Source organism: Hyla sarda, chromosome 3 (assembly GCF_029499605.1).
Source record: "Hyla sarda isolate aHylSar1 chromosome 3, aHylSar1.hap1, whole genome shotgun sequence".
Taxonomy (NCBI): Eukaryota; Metazoa; Chordata; class Amphibia; order Anura; family Hylidae; genus Hyla; species Hyla sarda.
In genome coordinates, this window is record NC_079191.1 from 185680520 (window position 1) to 185692755 (window position 12236).

At 41.9% G+C, this 12236-nt stretch overlaps 1 protein-coding gene across 3 annotated transcripts in view; it reads right to left on the minus strand.

Annotated features, from left to right (window-relative positions):
* The window catches only part of CSMD1 (CUB and Sushi multiple domains 1), a 1887231-nt gene that overhangs the window by 1526745 nt on the left and 348250 nt on the right, over positions 1-12236 (minus strand). The gene's annotated exons all lie outside the window — the stretch shown is intronic.

The window sequence follows — 12236 nt, forward strand, 5'->3', positions numbered from 1 at the left end:
GGAGCACTGCCAGAGCCCTGCAAAATGACCTCCAGTATGCCACAAATGCGCCCACCCGCCGGCTACCTGAGCTGTTACAGGACTACAACTCCCAGCATGCCCTTTCAGTGAGGACATGCTGGGAGGTGCAGTTGCAACAGCTGGTAGTTGCAACGGGAGGGTGGCTGAGGAGTGGAGCTGGCTGTCTCTCAGATATATGAAATTACACTGCAGTTTCATATTTCTGGGAGCCTTACAGCTCCGCTGCCCCGGATGCTCATCTGTCCCCCGCCACCACTGCTCATCTGTCCCCCACCGCCCCTCATTTCTCCTCCACCACCGCCCATCTCTCCCCGGGAGATGAGCGGCGGTGGGGGAAGATGAACGGCAGCGGGGGGAGATGAGCGGAGAAGGAGAGATGCGTAGCGGTCGGTGAGGTGAGATGATCGGCAGTGGGGGGGAGATGAGCGGCAGCGGCGACTTTTTTAATTTGCCCACGTACAGGAGTTTTGTACTGAAGGTGGTTTGTGACTTTTTTTTTTGCCAACGTAAATTCCTTACCACTGCAAAGTGAAAACTGTAATTTGCTTAGGTAAGACTGTTTGTACCTTATTGCTTACCCCAAAAAAGTTGCACAAAAAAGTACTTTTTGTGCGACTTTTGTAAGCAAAAAAAAAAGAAAAGGTTCTAAACACCTTGATAAATGTCCCCAGAGTGATTTTTCTGATTTTCCAACAGTAACCAATCACAGCTCAGCTAACGAGCTCTGGTAAAGTGAAAGCTGAGCTGTGATTGGTTGCTGTGAGAAAATCACTCTATTTTTTCTCAAACAGTTTGATAAATCTGGGCCAATGTCCAAAAAAAGTAAAATAGAGCTGTCCCCACCTACAGTCCAAAGGAGCAGCTAACCCTGGGACAGGTAAAGAGTAGTACAGAATATGTAATACCTCCCTGTACTGTAGGGAGGCACTACTAGACAGTCAACCATTGCATGCACTTGAGTATTACAGGTGTTTTTCCAGTGGAATACCCATTGTTATTGATCAGTTCTTCCAGTCATGTTTTTGAAGATGTGAACTGTCTATAGCATTTTATGTTAAAGGGGTACTCTGGTGGAAAACTTTTTTTTTTTAAACCAATTGGTGCTAGAAAGTGAAACAGATTTGTAAATTACTTCTATTAACAATTCTTAATCCTTCCAGTACTTATAAGCTGCTGTATACTACAGAGGAAATTATTTTCTTTTGGGATTTCTTTTCTGTCACAACCACAGTGCTCTCTGCTGACACCTCTATCCATGTCAGGAACTGTCCAGAGCAGAAGAAAATCCAAATAGCAAACATATGCTGCTCTGGACAGTTCCTAAATTGGACAGAGGTGTCAGCAGAGAGCTTCTAATAAGTACTGGAAGGATTAAGATTTTTTAATAGAAGTCATTTACAAATCTGTTTAACTTTCTGGCACCAGTTGATTTAAAAACAAAACATTTTCCACTGGAGTACCCCTTTAAGTTTGGTTTCAAGCTACAATGGTCCATAAAATGCCATTTCCAGTTAAAAATTTTATAATCTGAGTCCATTGTAAGTTGAGGGACCACTGAAGTAGATTTTCTCTTGTGTTGAAGAACGTTGCAGTAAATTTTAAGCTACAATTGTATTCCAATATGCAGCTTGTAACCACATCAACATTCTGGGAATGAAGAATGCTGTCACTAGCTGTCATGTTGTACTAGTACAGCTTCATTCTTAGACTTTTTTGTGCATTCTAAGGTCAAGGCTATACAGCAACTTTGATTGTACAACATGTGTCATTTCCTTAAAATGAATGTGTATTTGCATTTCTAATAGACGTCCTTCACATAAAGAATAGTCAGCACAACTCCACAAGCGTGTTTAGCAGTCATGGCGACCTAAAAACCTAACCTTTTATTTGTTTTCTGCATACAATAAGCAAATAGTATCCAGTAGTTTTATTGAAAGAAATGTAGCATTCATCAGTTCTTGTAACACGAACATTCTTTGTTCCATTTTTAAATGATTAAAATTAAATCAGGTTTAGACATAGTGCAAGAAAACAAGTCCTGTCAGCTAATAAAGTGAATGTGGCAGCGTTGTAAAACCGAAGGTTGAGATCATCTGACTTGAAGGTCTGAGAAACCCACCTCTGTGATGCCCTAGTCTTATACAGACCCTGTGTTATCTCCTCTCCCTTGTTCTGACAATCCTACCTGGGTGCTATCTTTCTCACCTCCCACTACAGCAGCGACAATCCAAGGGTCATGGGCAACTGTGTGCAGGATTATATTTGGTGTACCCAAGTAAACATGGTAAACTCCCCACCAGGGGCATAGCTATAGAGGTGGCAGAGGTAGCAGTCACACCTGGGGTCTGGTGCCTAAGGGGGCCCCAAAACACATCTGTCCCATAAAAGACCAGTATTTTAACTGGCATATGGGGCCCTGTTGCAGATTTTGCATCGGGTCCCAGAAGCTACAAGCTACGTCTCTGCCTCTCGCTGTACACATTTCCATTGATTTCCCTTTGAAATCATATTTTATTCACTCATCCCACTTATTAATTCTTCCTGCTCACACTGGGTATCCAAAGTAATAACACCAGTGCTTTGCAGTTTGAAAATGCCCCTTCTTCCTCTTCTACCCTCCCTTCGTAATAATATTTGGCTTTCCTTGGATATACAACCTTCTCTCTGCTCTATTACATCTCCAATACTGTTCAACTGTGAAAGGAGAAAGGGGTGGACCAGAAAAAACTGAAAATGTAATCCCTGGGCCAACAGCAGCCATTAGCGAAGTTACAGTGATCGGCAAAGTCGTTGAAGGCTGTATCCACCTTTTCCAGCCCAACGGAGCACCTAAAGGCCGAACTAATTTCTGCAGGCTAAAGTCAGCAACTGCAGAGCCGAGAAGTTCGTGACGAATCGAATCACTGTAACTTCGCTAATCTCTAGCAGCCAGAAATAGTATTCTTTTAGAACTTAGCCAGTAGTAGTAGCGCAGCCAACTAGGTAAAGTTATTGCCAGACTTTATAGCAGCAAGATGTTAGGGCATTTTTAATAAATACTATTCATAAATGTTAAGATCAGCAGGTGTGAACCCATTGTACCACCTAACCAGTTTGATTTTTGGCCATTCTCTGAGGGAGTTATCTCAGTATATCCCTAATTTTCCAGCTTTGCTACTCTTTCACTGGTTTTCTAAAATAGAAGGACTGAGAGTCTAAAGGATTAAGACAAAAGGAGGCCTACTTATACTTTGCTGCTATCTGTTATCTACAGAAACTTTCTGAGACTAATAATAATACTCAAGTTATAATAATGCATAGATACATACATTGGTCCAACATTTCAGTTAGTAAAATAGTGCTCAAAAATTAATTCAGCCGAGTTATTCTTAAAATTACTCTTCAAAATGACCACTTTATAGGTCAAAAACATTTTCTTTGAAGATGAAACACTTCAAATTTAGATAGAATTCTGTTTCATCCGTCTTTATTGCTGTGCCATAGGGATCATGTTGTGACCTGCTTAGCAGTCCAAAGTATTCAAATGCAAATTAACAGACTATCATAATACTGTTTCTTCAATATTTCAGCAAATGTAATGGATGTACTAGAGTTCCATTGTGGGATTTATAGCATTTTTGTACTTTTATGGGAGATGTTTGCCTCTCTTTAAAATAGAGGTTTTGCTAATATTTCTTATGTCTAACAAATGTTGTACATACCTATCAAAGTTATATAGAGAGCCGGAAGCCAGTGTCACAGAGTTTGTATAGACTATATACTGGACATTATTAACACAATATGTGTTCAAGTGATGTGTAAAATTTACACAGAATGTAGTTTTCACCTTGTTACCTTTAAAAAGTGAGACAATAGATGCCAACCTCTGAGGTATACACCGAATAAATAAGATACAGCTTTGATTTGCGAATAGATTAAGCCACAACCCACTAAACCCCATTGACTTTGTTATAGATGCAAAACACTTTAAAGTATTTACATTTTATTGCAAACCAAATCCATTTCTACATACATAGTTTAAGAGAACAAACCAGTTTGGGAGACTCTATAATCATTATAGACCCAAACCTTTACCCTAAATTATGAAAACTCCTAAAAGGAGATTTCTCATTCTTTTCAAACGTATGGCTTTTATATGGAATTTTTTTTTTTTACGTTTGCTTATATGCGACCTATTTATCAATAAGCAAATCGCACATAAGCAAAACCTGGGGAACCCGCTTACAAAAGCATTTTTTAAAGCAGAAAATGTTCCCTTATGAAGCAGAAGTTCTTTATCTACCCATTATTACCAGTAGCGTTGCTAGAGAGTGATGGGGAGGGGGGGGGGGGGGGGGCGTACCGCATCAGGTGACACCCTGACTGGCCTGAATAGTTGCACTACAACTATCCCGAAACAACCCATCCACCCTCCTCAGAAATAAAAAAAATATGAAAAACATACTATGCCGCACCATAAATATGCGTACTGTGGAAGCTTCTTTGTTTAATTTTGAGGCCACATTTTGCGACTTTGGTGGGCGGAGTCTTGTGTTGCTATACTGAGGCCGGAGTTTACTCCAGGAAGGAAGACAGCACAGCACCAACAGGCACATAAACAATAGTGAAGCCACAAAAAAAAAAAAAGGCTCGGTACATTACCAACCCCAAAATGTGCATGGAGCTGTATTACTATGGATTTTTCTTTTTTTTAAGGAAAAATTTTAGTGCCATATATGGGTTATTTATGTAGTCCATATCAGCCCATGTTAGTAGCCCTACACATGCACAGTTGTTTGTATTGCTCATGCAAGTATATGGGACTTCCAGTACCTTACTCCACAAGCTCTGCTCTGCATCTCCTGGCGAATGTGTCAGTCAGGCTTGCAAGCCACAACCCATGTCACAAAGACAAACCCACTGATTAAGCCCCACCCCTTTTATTATCAACCCTTTTTGTGCATCGGTCTGGCTTGCAAATCACGCCCAGCCCCACAAAGCCACATCCCCTTATATTTTCAGCTTACAATATCTTAATTACAAATCATTCCCACCTGAGGATGGGATAGGAGGACGGGATAGGAGGATGGGATAGGAGGATGGGATAGGAGGATGCAATAGGAGGTCGGGAAAGGAGGTCGGGACAGGAGGTCAAGATAGGAGGTCGGGATAGAAGGTCGGTATAGGAGGTCGGGATAAGAGGTCGGGATAAGAGGTCGAGATAGGAGGTCGAGATAGGAGGTTGAGATAGGAGGACGGGATGGTCGGGATAGGAGATCGGGATAGGAGGTCAAGATAGGAGGTTGGGATAGAAGGTCGGGATAAGAGGACAGGATATGAGGTCAAGATAGGAGGACAGGATAGAAGGACGGGATAGGAGGTCGTGATAGGAGGACGGGATAGGAGGATGGGATAGGAGGTTGGGATTGGTGGTCAGGATAGGAGGTTGAGATAGGAGGTCGGGATAGGAGAACGGGATAGGAGGTCAAGATAGGAGGACAGGATAGGAGGACGGGATAGGAGGTCGGGATAGGAGGACGGGATAGGAGGATGGGATAGGAGGTTGGGATTGGTGGTAAGGATAGGAAGTCGAGATAGGAGGTCGGGATAGGAGGTCGGGATAGGAGGTTGGGATAGGAGGTCGAGATATGAGGTTGAGATAGGAGGTCAAGATAGGATGACGCGATAGGAGGACAGGATAGCAGGACGGGATGGGAGGTCATGATAGGAGATCGGTATAGGAGGTCGAGATAGGAGGTCGAGATAGGAGGTTGAGATAGAAGGACAGGATATGAGGACGGGACAGGAGGTCGAGATAGGAGGACGGGATGGGAGGTCAGGATAGGAGGTCGGGATAAGACGTCGAGATAGGAGGTTGAGATAGAAGGACAGGATATGAGGATGGGATATGAGGACGGGATAGGAGTCGAGATAGGAGGACGGGATGGGAGGTCGGGATAGGAGGTTGGGATATGAGGACGGGATATGTGGTTGGGATATGACAACAATATATGAGAACGCAATATAAAGTCAAAAGCTTCCTCTGTTTATTTTCCTCCCCAACAAGGATCAGGAAAGAAAAAACGGGCAATAGTATTTATATAAAACTCAATGTGTGTATGTATGTATGTGTGGATGTCCCAGCATCACTTCCAAATGGCTGAAGATATTACCATGAAACCTGGTACACACATTACTTATATGTCAACAACAAGCATAGGATCGGCCATTTAACACTTACCCACCACCATTTGCGAGGGTCAGATTTTTTTTTAAAGTCCCATACAAGTCTAGGGGAAATATATATTACTGCATAACTTCCAAACAGCTGGAGATATTTTGATAATACTCAGTCACATGTTACTTCTATGTCCACTAAAAATATAGGATAGTTAATTTAACCCTAACCTACCCTCATTTGTGAGGGTCAGGGTTTTTGTTTAAAGTCCAATGCTAATCTATGGGATATATACGTTCCAGCATAACTTACACACTGTTGGAGTTATTTTGATAATACTTATATGTCAAATAAAAATATATGATAGTTAACTTAACCCCTAACCTACCGCCACAAGTGAAGGTTGGGGTTTTTGTTTCAAGTCCCATGCAAGTATATGGAACTTCTGGTACATTGCTCCACAAGCTCCGCTCTGCACCCCCTGGTTTATGCCTCAGTTCGGCTGGCAAGCCACACCCGGGGAGCATACCACACCCCATCTTGCAAAGACATGCCCACCCTTTAACCCCTTAAGGACTCAGACAATTTAATTTTTACGTTTTCATTTTTTCCTCCTCGTCTTCTAAAAATCATAACTCTTTTATATTTTCATCCACAGACTAGTATGAGGGCTTGTTTTTTGCGCGACCAGTTGTCCTTTGTAATGACATAACTCATTATATCATAAAATGTATGGCGCAACCAAAAAACACTATTTTTGTGGGGAAATTAAAATGAAAAACGCAATTTTGCTAATTTTGGAAGGTTTTGTTTTCACGCCGTACAATTTATGGTAAAAATGACGTGTGTTCTTTATTCTGAGGGTCAATACGATTAAAATGATACCCATTATTACATACTTTTATATTTTTGTTGCACTTAAAAAAAATCACAAACTTTTTAACCAAATTAGTACGTTTATAATCCCTTTATTTTGATGACCCCTAACTTTTTTATTTTTCCGTATAAGCGGCGGTATGGGGGCTCATTTTTTGCGCCATGATCTGTAATTTTTTTTATACCACATTTTCATATAAAAAACTTTTAATAAATTTTTTATAATTTTTTTTTTAATAAAATGTATTAAAAAAGTAGGAATTTTTGACTTTTTTTTTTTTTTTCGTTCACGCTGTTAACCGTACGGGATCATTAACATTTTATTTTAATAGTTCGGACATTTACGCATGAGGTGATACCAAATATGTCTATAAAAAAATGTTTACGCTTTTTGGGGGTAAAATAGGAAAAAACGGACGTTTTACTTTTTTATTGGGGGAGGGGATTTTTCACATTTTTTTTACTTTTACTTTTACTTTTTTTTAATTTTTTTTTTACACTTGAATAGTTCCCATAGGGGACTATTCATAGCAATACCATGATTGCTAATACTGATTTGTTCTATGTATAGGACATAGAACAGATCAGTATTATCGGTCATCTTCTGCTCTGGTCTGCTCGATCACAGACCAGAGCAGGAGACGCCGGGAGCCGCACGGAGGAAGGAGAGGGGACCTCCGTGCGGCGTTATGAATGATCGGATCCCCGCAGCAGCGCTGCGGGCGATCCGATCATTCATTCAAATCGCGCACTGCCGCAGATGCCGGGATCTGTATTGATCCCGGCACCTGAGGGGTTAATGGCGGACGCCCGCGAGATCGAGGGCGTCGGCCATTGCCGGCGGGTCCCTGGTTGCGATCAGCAGCCGGGATCAGCCGCGCATGACACGGGCATCGCTCCGATGCCCGCGGTTATGCACAGGATATAAATGTACGTCCTGTTGCGTTAAGTACCACTGCACCAGGACGTACATTTACGTCCTGCGTCCTTAAGGGGTTAAGCCACACCCCTTTTATTTTCATCTTACAATATATTCATCACAACACAGCCCCACCTCAGGATGGGATATGAGGATTAGAAATGAGGACGGGATATGAGGACCGGATATGGGGACTGGATAGGGGGACAGGATATGAGGACCGGATATGAGGTCGGGATGTGGGGTCAGGATATGAGGTTGGGATATAAGTTTGGGATGTGGGGATGGTACATGGGGACCGGATATGGGGAAAGCATATGAGGTCTGGATATGAGGTTGGATATGGGGACAGGATATGGTGACAGGATATGAGGATTTGATATGAGATCGGAATATGGGAACAGGATACGGGGACGGGATATGAGGGCGGGTTTTGGGGACGGCATAGGGGGACGGAATATTGCGACAGAATATGAGGCCTGGATATGAGGTTGGGATATGTTGATGGGATATGCGGTTGGGATATGGGGACAGGATATGGGTAAAGGATATGAGGTCTGGATATAAGGTCGGATATGGGGACGGGATATGAGGACGTGATATGAGGTCAGGATATGGGAACATGATATGGGGATGGCATATGGGAACGGGATATGAGGATGGGATATGGGGATGGCATATGGGGACAGGATATAGGAACAGAATATAAGGGATATGAGGATGGAATATGAGGTCGAGATATGAGGACAGGATATGAGGATGGGATATGAGGTCGAGATATGAGGAGGGGATTTGGGGTTCAAATGTTTGAGGAGGGGATGTGGGTCAGGATTTGAGGACGGGATATGAGGACAAAAGCTTCCTCCTTTGTTGCTTTTCCTTCCCCAAGGGATTAGAAAAAACAGGCAGCGTCGGGTACTATATATATGTATATATATATATATATATATATATATATATATATATATATATAAGAAAGGAAAGAACAACACATCCACGTCCACATAAGATTAAATTAATAGGTGCTCGCCATCATCTGGACCCTGGTCAGGAATCCAAAGTAGTATATCCAAGGAAAAAGACCACAGTACACTTATTGTGACAAATCCAGGTGAAAATGTATTTCATCCTCAGCACAGTACAAAAAAATGCAACATTTCAACAATCTCACATCGTCTTTCTCATTGCTTGAGAAAGACAATGTGAGATTGTTGACCGCTGCACTTTTTTGTACTGTGCTGAGGATTAAATACATTTTCACCTGGATTTGTCACAATAAGTGTACTGTGGTCTTTTTCCTTGGAGATATATATATATATATATATATATATATATATATATATATATATATATATATATTTATAAAGGTACTACAAGATTCAGATCAATGTTAAATGTCAGTTTAAATGACAACATATATTTCCTGTACTGAGAGCTGCAATGTAATCAACTTTAGTGTAGATGTGTCCTTTCTTAACTTAGCTCTACCTCAATATATTGTAAGATGTGTCTGTGTAACATTGGGGAGATATCAAACGCTATTTAGAAGTTTTTTTTTTTTTTGCACCTAAGCACTTTTCCATGTGAGCAAACTCACTTTCTTATGGCATTTACATTTTTTACTTGAAGTTATAGCGTATTTAAAAACTGCAAATGTTGCACGAAATATTGCAAACCCCTCCAAAAAGTCGCAAACCTAAACCAGGTCAGACCTAGCTTAAAAAATTTCCTTTGGAGAGCAATCTTAAAAAGTTGCACAAAAACAAACTATTTGTGCTGAACAGTTACAGAGGAAAAGAGGAATCACACGAAAAAATGGTGTTCTGAAGTGATTTATAATTGTTTGCTTTTGGATTCAAATGATTACAGCTGAGCCCATTTCTTTTTCTGTAATGGCTACTTCCAGTCTGTCACCTTCCTGCTGAACACTGACTATTACAAATCTGCCATCTCCTGCTGTGTGCTTGAAATTACCAGTCGACCCACCAGAATTTTGTAAGATTTTTCAAAATTTTAAAATGTAGTCAAACAACTTTTTTACTGTCTAAAGGGTTTTTAATTTCATTTTGCAACTCCACTTAAGGAAGAATTTTAGGTCATTGTTTTTAAAATTTCAAAAATCAAAACCTTTACTGTCTAAATGGTCTTTAATTTCATCTTGCAACTCCCTAAAGGAGAATTAAAAATTTTTTGTTTCAAAATAAAACATTTATTTCTTTACTGTCTAAAGAGTATGTACAATTTTGTCTTGCAGCCCACTTAAATGGAAATTTTAGATAACTTTCAAAATTTAAAAAATTTACCTCTTTACTGTCTAGAGGGTCTTTAAAGGGGTTATCCACCATAAGGGGATTTTAGTATGTACCTGGTAGACAGTAATTTTTTCACTCATTTATTTCAAAATTCGGTTTATTGCACCATACACATATATTGTACATATTAATTGTACATATTAAATTTACAAGCTAGTTTTACAGATATGTTATTTATTTACAATCCAGTCCGTATTTTCCCAATTCAAGAACCCAGTCCACATCTTATCAAGAGACTGAAAAAATTAACCCACATCATCCAAAATTAACCCACGTCATCAAAATGGACTATATAGGACTCAAAGAGAGATGGGGTATCCATTACATTGCTACTAAGGAAGGGGTCACCCCAAAATGCATTTAGCATACCTACCTACTCTATCTATACAGACCACCCTGAAGGAACAACTATTTCCAGCATTTCCAGCATTTGCAACCGCTGGAACCTCCCAGTTTGCAGCCTACCACTCAGACACCGCCGGACTATTGCCATCTTTCCACCGGCAATCCACCACTGGCTAGATGCCAATCTGTGCCACTCCAGACACCAAGCAAGACCAGCGCACGAACACCATCCCTGGGCTGGCCGCATAGCCGTGACAGTCCCGATAAGTGAGATTCATTTATTCCAGAGATCTTCAGAAGCGGTGCGGTGAGTGGTGCACAGCACCACCCTCTTGTTGAAAACTATCAACTATACTTTGCCAGAAACTATCAACACATTATGGATACAGTAACAGTATATTGAACTATTTGCGGGTGGCTGTATTGATGACTTTACAACATATATACCTTAACCCAACCTCCAATAACTTTTAAGTAATATATTTTCATGTATGAATTTTGTGTACAAATTAGTATATGGTCCATAGCAAGGGCTCTGCTTTGACATACTTTTAACTACTTGGGGACGGAGGGCATATGCATACGCCCTTGCGTCCCATCACTTAAGGACGGAGGGCATATCCACACACCCTCCGTATTTCCGATCACTGCAGCTCAACGGGCGGTGATCATGATCAGACCGGGATGACTGCTGATATCAGCAGGCATCAAGTGGCAATGCCTAGGGGGGTCCTGAGACACCCCCCATGTTGGCAATCGCTCCAAATCGATTGTCAATTCAGACCAGCGATTTGCTGCGATCCAGGCCAATTGGGTCACTGGTGACCCGATCGCCCGGAAAATAAGAATGATCGGAGGTGTCAGAGACAGCTCCGACCATCCTTAAGGATAGGAGCGAGGTGGCAGTGCTGAAACCCCCTACTATCCCCTGCCATTGGTCAATCAGGCTGATGACCAATGGAAGAAGGGGGCGGGTTGGTTAGAGTTCATTTCCCCCGCTCTGCCCACCGATCGAAGGTGGGAACATGGGCGACGAGGCGGGAGCATTGCCCGGCTTACCCGGACCGGCGGAGGCATCCTGGACCAGCGGCGACGGCATCTACACAGGAGGAGCGGCGGCCGGAAAGTGCGGCGTGGAGAACGCTGCAGCAAGATCACAGTAAGTGATCTTCTCTGTGGCCTTCCAAAAGCTGGAAAACTACAACTCCCAGCATGCCCTCACAGCCAAATGCTGGGAGTTGTAGTTTTGCAACATATGGAGGGTCACAGTTTGGAGACCACTGTGTAGTGGTCTCTAAACTGTGGTCCTCCAGATGTTGCAAAACTACAACTTTCAGCATGTACTGACTGTCTGGGCATGCTGGGAGTTGTAGTTTTGCTGCATCTGAAGTGGCACAGTTTGGAGACCACTATACGGTGGTCTCCAAACTGTAGCCCTCCAGATGTTGCAAAAGTACAATTCCCAGCATTGCCAGACAGTCAGGGATGCTGGGCGTGTAGTTCTGCAATATCTGGCATATGTTGCAGAACTACAACTCCCAGCATGCCTGGACAGTCTGGGCATGCTTGGAGTTATAGTTTTGCAACATCTAGAGGGCTACAGTTT